This window comes from Penaeus chinensis, chromosome 23, assembly GCF_019202785.1.
Source record: "Penaeus chinensis breed Huanghai No. 1 chromosome 23, ASM1920278v2, whole genome shotgun sequence".
Classification (NCBI taxonomy): Eukaryota; Metazoa; Arthropoda; class Malacostraca; order Decapoda; family Penaeidae; genus Penaeus; species Penaeus chinensis.
In genome coordinates this window covers 629,963-637,462 of record NC_061841.1, presented here as the reverse complement: position 1 = coordinate 637,462, position 7,500 = coordinate 629,963, and the positions used below count along the sequence as shown (strand labels likewise).

General features: G+C 43.4%; 1 protein-coding gene across 1 annotated transcript in view; it reads right to left on the bottom strand.

Annotated features, from left to right (window-relative positions):
* Window positions 1-7,500, bottom strand: part of LOC125037423 (translation initiation factor IF-2-like) — a 31,409-nt gene that overhangs the window by 22,852 nt on the left and 1,057 nt on the right. The gene's annotated exons all lie outside the window — the stretch shown is intronic.

Sequence of the window (7,500 nt, the reverse complement as noted above, 5' to 3'; positions counted from 1 at the left end):
CAGCCTCAGCAACAACAACAGCAACAACAACAGTCCCGCCAACCTACAATCACAAAAACAATAAAAAGTACATAAAAACTATATGAAGACGTTTTCCTTGCAAGGCGCCCTTATTATTTTAAGCAGAACCTGCACATGACACGAACATGACAGTGACTGACACAAAACCACTCCATGACACACCCTGCTGTCATTTCCTCCATTCAAGAGAACCATTAAGGACTTACAAAGAAATCTCTGTTTATTTGTGAGAGAAAATGTTTGTGTAAATGTGTTTGTGAGAAGGTGTGAGTATGAGAGAGAGAGAGAGAGAGAGAGAGAGAGAGAGAGAGAGAGAGAGAGAGAGAGAGAGAGAGAGAGAGAGAGAGAGAGAGAGAGAGAGAGAGAGAGAGAGAGTATGTGTGTGTGTGTTTGTGAAAGTGTGAGAGAGGATATGTGTATGTTTATGTGTAATTCCACACGTATGTGGGAGTGTATATGTGTGCGGGAGAGAGAAAGTGTGTGTTTATGTTTCTCTGTGCGTTTGTGAGAGAATGTGTGTTTGCGTATGTATATATAAGCCCATTTACGTTTGTTAGAGTGCGTGTTTATCTAAAGGTGTGCGTTTAAGAGTATATAAAAAGCGCCAGAAGACTATGTACATTTGTTCGCGTGCTTCTGTGTATATGCATGTGTCTGTTTGCGAGAATGTGTGCGTGTGCAATTTCTTGCTCGTGACGGCGTGTGCATGTGTGTTTGTTTCTCTTTTATAAGAGAATGTGTACGTATATGTGTACTTATGTGTGCGTTTATGTGTACGTAAGTGTGTACTTATGCATTTACGTATGTGTATACGTAGTGTATACGTATGTTTGTACGTATTTGTGTATATAAGTGTGGACTTATGTGTGTACGTATGTGTGTACGCATGTGTGCATGTATGTATGTTCCTTCTTTAGTGTTATTTTCTCGTTTTTCTTCCGCAGGGAAAACAGTTAGAAAGTTAGATGCACATAAAGGAAAACTCTGAGCCGTGTACTTCGATTGAGTTTAGCAAGACGGGGAGGAGGAGGAGGAAGAGAAGGAGGGGGAGGAGGAGGAAGAGAAGGAGGGGGAGGAGGAGGAAGAGGAAGGAAATAGAAGAATGGGGGAAGGTGGTGGTGGCGAAACAAAGGAAGAGGAGGAAAAGGAGGAGGAGGAAGAGGTGGAGGGAGAGAAGAAAGTGAAGGCGGAGGAGGAGGAATTGAGAGGAAAAATGGAGGGAGGTGGACGAGGAGGAGAAGGAGAAGGAGGAGGAGGAGGAGGAGGAGGAGGAGGAGGAGGAGGAGGAGGAGGAGGAGGAGGAGGAGGAGAGAAGAAGAATAGGGGGAGGTGGACAAGGAGGAGAGAGATGACGAAGTAGAAGAGAAAGGAAGAGGAAGAGGATATGGAAGAAAGGGGGAAAGAGGAAGGTGTGGAAGAATAAGAATAAGAAGAGAAAGAAGGAGAGAAAGAAGATGAAGAAGAGAAAGAAGAAGAAGAAGAGAAAGAAGAAGAGAAAGAAGGAGAAGAGGAAGAATAAGAAGTAGAGAAAGAAGAAGAAAAGTAAGAAAAGGAAGAAGGCGAGGAGGAGGAGGAGGAGGAGGCGGAGGAGGAGGAGGAGGAGGAGGAGGAGGCGGAGGAGGAGGAGGAGGAAATGTGCAATTTAGAAGTGCATGACTCATCGCTTTCCTCCGCCCGTCCTCCTGCCTTGCGACCCGCTCGTCGGTGTTCAGTCATGTTCATCTGTTCATTTGTTCAGAACGTATGAGGATCGTGTTCCTGCGTACGTGCGCCGGTTTCTTGACGCAGGAACGAGAACTCCATGCATTCTGAACAGATGAACAGGTGAACAGATGAACATGGCTGAACACCTACGGTTTCTTTGCAGGAAGTCTGCTCACTGTGTCTCCGGGCTCATTGGTTCATAGGCCTTTAAGTGCGTTATGTTGCGTTTGTGCTTTCCGTTTGTATTTGTTGTGTTTTGGTGTATTTTGATTTGAAATGTATATCTATATCTATCTATCTATCTATTTATCTATCTATCTATACATTTTTATAAATCAGTGTTTAAAGACAGACAGATAGATAGTTAAATAGATAGGGTTAGGTAGATAGACGGATAGATAGATAGATAGAGCTAGAGGTAGCTAGATACATAGCTAGAGAGAGAGATTGAGAAGGAGAAAAAGAAATAACAAGACAGAGACAAAAAGGGAAAGAATAAGAGAACGAGAGGGTGACAAAGAGAGAGAAAGAGAGAAAAAGAGAAAATGTATACACCAAAATTCAAATCTCCTTCCCAAGCCCACAACTTTCTGATTGAGTCTTTCAGAACCGAGCAAAGGACAGTCACCCCCCCCCCCTTCCTCCTCATCCCCTCCCCTCCTAAAAAAAAACAGAAATAATAGTAATAACTAAATCGATAGATAAAATCATGTACTTTTTTACGCCATGTGTATACACGTATCAAATCATTTTTATATTGATTAACTTCATCCATATTCCTTTTTTTGTCCTTTTTTTTTCATTATCATAGTTTCCACCTATTCATATTTATCGTCTTCTGTCTCTTCTAAATCAGCGTTCTCCTTCCCCCCCCCTTCGCAGCCCGCCCTTCCCGCGATCGCTAGCGTTAACGTAATGGTCACGTGAACAGCTTTAGCGTATAAAATCATAATATTCAGGATAATGTATAATGCAATGCGTAATAATGCCAAGTGACTCTATTGTGCAATGACGCAAAGTGGGTATTCTGCGTCGTTTGCAATGGCGTGGTTGTTCGTTTATGCTGCAATGTCATTGTCGACGGATTGGTAACGCTGATGTTGCCTTCATATCTATTTGTCTATTTGTTTGTTGAATTATTTCATCTTGATTTATTTGTTTGCGCGCGCGCGTGTGTGTATGTGTGTACATTTTCATACCTTTTCGTTATATTTCCTCATTCTAAGTAATTTCCATCATTTTTCAATATGAAGATTGTGCGTTTATAAAGCATGGCGTATTACTTGCCTATCGCTAAATATTGTAACTCCTCCTCCTCTCCGTTATCCTGCTCTCCCCCTCTCCCCCCTCCTTTCTGCTTTCCCTCTCCCCCTCCCCCCCTCTCCCCCCTCCTTTCTGCTTTCCCTCTCCCCCTCTCCCCCTCTCCCCCCTCCTTTCAGCTTTCCCTCTCCCTCTCTATCTCCTCTTCGTTCTCCCCCTCTCTCCGTCTTCATTCCGTCTCATTTATTTTTTTTCAACAAGATGTTCTTGTTTCATATTCTATTTCAAACACTTAAGACAAAAGAAAACAACAACAACAATAACAAAAAAAATATCAGCAACAATAACAACAATTACAACAATAACAGCAATAACAACAACAACTACTACAACAGCAACAACAACAGAGATATTAACTAACTGTATCAGCACAGCGCAGCAAATCCATTATGGAGTATAAATGTACTGCGTTAAAGTATTGCCTTCTGTATCCTGAACCTGTGGTGTTTCGGCTTACTGTATTTCTGGCCCCGCTGCTCTCCCTCTCGCCAGCGTGTGCGTGTGTGTACGCCCGCAAAACACGCCCATAACCGGGGTCTATTGCACTCCGCCTTCCCCATTCCGCCAGCCACCCACCATCTCCTCGTTCTCACAGTCCGAGCCGCCCACTCCGCCCACATACCCCTCCCATTCTTGCTCTCTCCTCACGCCCGCCCCTCTCGCCTACCGCCCATCCCCGCCCACAACCCCCCACCCCCCCGCCTCACACACGCTCCCCCCATCCCGCCTACTCCCCACCCTCCCTGCTAATCCCCTCCCCCACGCCCACCCGTCCCTCATACGTCACCGCCCATCCCCCGCCCCGCCCACCCGCCTACCCTGATGCAATAACACCCTCTCCTGCAGAATGATGACCTCACTGCAAAAGGACAAGGTGATGTACCGTTACGGGTTCTGATACAGAGGATGGCGGTAATGATGATGTTGAAGAGGAGAGAGAGAGGGAGAGGGAGAGGGAGGGAGGGAGAGAGGACAGGAGGGAGGGAGAGAGGAGGAGAGGAAGGGGAGGGAGGGAGGAAGGAAGAGAGAGAGAGAGAGAGAGAGACAAAGACAGATAGACAGATAAAGAGAAAGCTCGAAAGAGAGAATGACAAAGAGAAAGAGAGAAAGACAGTCAGAAGGAGAGAATGAGAATCAGAGAGAAAGAGAGAAAGAGACGAGAAGGGGACAGCGAGGAAGAGAACGCTCCCGTAGCGACTGGCCGGCGAGTGATGTGTGGGGAAATGGGGGTGGGGGGGTGAAGTATGCCTACGGGTGGGGGGGCGAGAGGGAGAGGAAGAAAAGGAGGGGAAGGGAGAGAGGGAGAGAGAAGAAAAAACGAAGAGGGGCGGAGGGTGAGAAGAGAAGAGAGCTCGAAGAGGAGTTAGAAAGAGAGGGAAAGAGATGAGATGAAAGAGAAGGAGAGGAGAGAGAGGGGAAAAAGAGGAAAAGAGAGGAGGGAGCTGTAGAGAGAAGAGAGTAGAGAGCACAGATGAAAGGAGAAAGCGAAAGAGAAGAGGGAGAGACGAGAGAGGCAGAGGGAGGAGAGACGGAGAGAAGAGAAGAGGAAGGGAAGAGAGGAAGGATGGGAGGGAGTGCAAAGGGAGAGAGAAAGGGGGAAGATAAGAAAAGAGAGAGAGAAACGAGGGAGAGAATTAGAGACACACTTACAGTGAGAAGAAAGAACGAAAAACAGAAAAGAAGAAACAAAAAGAGAAATAGAGAAGAGAAGAGACACGAGGCAGAGGGGAAGAGAGGGGAGGCAGAAGAGGGGGTGAGAGGAGGGGAGAATTCGGAGAGGAGGGGGGGGGGGGCGACGCTAAAATGTAATGCCGGCCAAGCGTAGATTCCTCGTAGCAACCTCCCTTTAAGCTTAAGACCAAAGCTATGATCGCTATAGGCACTTATTTCACAAACTTAGACTGTTCCTCTAGAGCTTAATTTGTGTTTTTTTGCAGAATTGAGTTTGAGATTGGAGACTATAAGATATATATTTCTTTCGTAAGAGTTAATGAAAAAAAATCACGGTTTTCTTAAAAGAGACTATGTATTTCAATGAATTTTCCTCGTTTACACCATAATTTGCAACATCATTCCTCTGCATCGCACTGTATCTCCTCGCTTGCACCATAATTTGCAATACTACTTCTTTTTATTCAACTGTATTTCCCTTTTTATCAACACTATTAACCATTCACTTTTCTCATCGTGTTTTTTCCGTATGCAAAAACACCAATACTTTCACTATCAGTCCAGTAGACTTTAACGCCATACTCCACACCATAACTAATGCGTCATATATATTCATAGCATTATCACCATACTATTCAATACTGACGGCCTACCTCCGCCACTTACAGTGATGGCTTTACGCTTCCTAATCTACACTATAAATATACCTCCGAATTCGCACCATAACCTGCACTGACGCACCATATCCTGCACTCATACCACGAACTATAATCTACAGTAACGACTCAGCACCATAATATACAGCACTAACCACACATCGCAAGCAACAGTGACAACTCAGCACCATAAACTACAGTGAGGCCCACGCACCACACACTTAAGACCACGCACCATAATCTTCCAGTACGACCCCGCACCATGAACTACAGTGACGACCCGACCCGGCACCATGAACCGGGCAGAGTGAGTCAGACAGGAGTTTACAGTGCGTAACTTTTCATCCAGGTCGTGGGTATTTAAACCTCTCTTGTTACACTTCCGGCATGTTGGGGAGGGGGGGAGGGGTTGGGGAAGGTACTGGAGGAGGGGAAAGAAGAGGGAGAGGGGGATGGGGAGGGGGATGAGGAAGGGGAGGGGTAGGGGTTGGGCAGGGTAATGGAAGAGGGAAAGGGGAGGGGGTACTAAAGATGGGGGAAAGAGTGGGAGGGCACTGGAGGGGGACAGAAGAAGGGGGCACAGGATGGGGGAGAAGGCTGGTACTGGAGGGGCAGGGGTAGGGGGTGGTACTATCAGGGGAAAGAAGAGGGGGGGGAGGGTACAAGAGGGATCGGCGAGGTGAAGGGGGAAGGGGCTGGAGAGGGGGGGGGGGAGGCAGAACCAGAGCAGGAGGAAAGAGGGGGGGGGGGCGAAGGGGGGAGGTACTGGTAGAGAGAGAGTGAGGGGGGGAGGGGGTGGTACAGGGCCAGAGAGCAGAAGGGGTAGGAGGAGCGGGCATTAAGAGCAGTAATAGTGATTATGATAGCAATGATGATAATAATAATAGTAACAGCAATAAAACCACGGCAACAACAATAATAACAATGGAAATGTTATGATGATGATGATGATGATGATAATAATAATAATAATAATAATAATACTAATAATAATGATAACAATAATAATAATAATAATAATAATAATGATAATACTACTACTAATAATAATGATAATAATAATAATAATATAAACACTAACGATTATGATAATCACAATAATAATTATTATAGTAATGATGAGAACTTTATTAACAAAAAGAAATAATGATAATAATAATAGTAATAATGAAAATAACAATAATAGTAATAATAATAATGATAATAACAATAACAAGGATAATAATGGTAATAATAATAATAATACATACTGATAATAATAGTAATGATAATAATATTGTGAATAATAATGATAATAGCAATGATAATAATAATAACAACAACAAGACAACATACTGTTAATACCACTAATAATATGAATAACAATAATAACAATAAAAATAACAACAATAATCATTATAACAATAATGGCTATAATACAAATGATAATGATAATAATATATATAAAAAATATAATGATAGGAATAACTGGATTATTGTTGTTACTACTAATACTACTACTTTATAATAATAATAATAATAATAATAATCATAATAATAATAATAATAATAATAATAATGATAATGATAGTAACAATAGCAAGAAAAACAACAAATTCTAACAGCAATAATAATGATGCATACATACATACATATACAACATACACACACACGGACATACACACACACACGGATACACACACACACGCGCAAACACACACACACACACACACACACACACACACACACACACACACACACACACACACACACACACACACACACACACACACTGCACGTATCCTTGATGAGAAACGGAGCAAGGAATAAGCATTGACAAGTTTTACGCATGTTGTCACAAAAGAGCCGATTGTCAGTGTTGCAAATCCATGCGTAAATGTGGGCGCTCTATTTGACATATTTGCACCTATACAAGCAGACAGACAGACACAAACATACACACACATATACGCCTACAGACGCTCATATACACTTAATCACACAAACACACACAGATAAATATACAAATGCAAACACGGACAAACACATACACAACACAAAAACACAAAAAAAAACAAGTACGCAATCCAACAAACACAAGAACACACACATTCCCGCGCACTCGCAAACAAATACACAGCTGTACCGA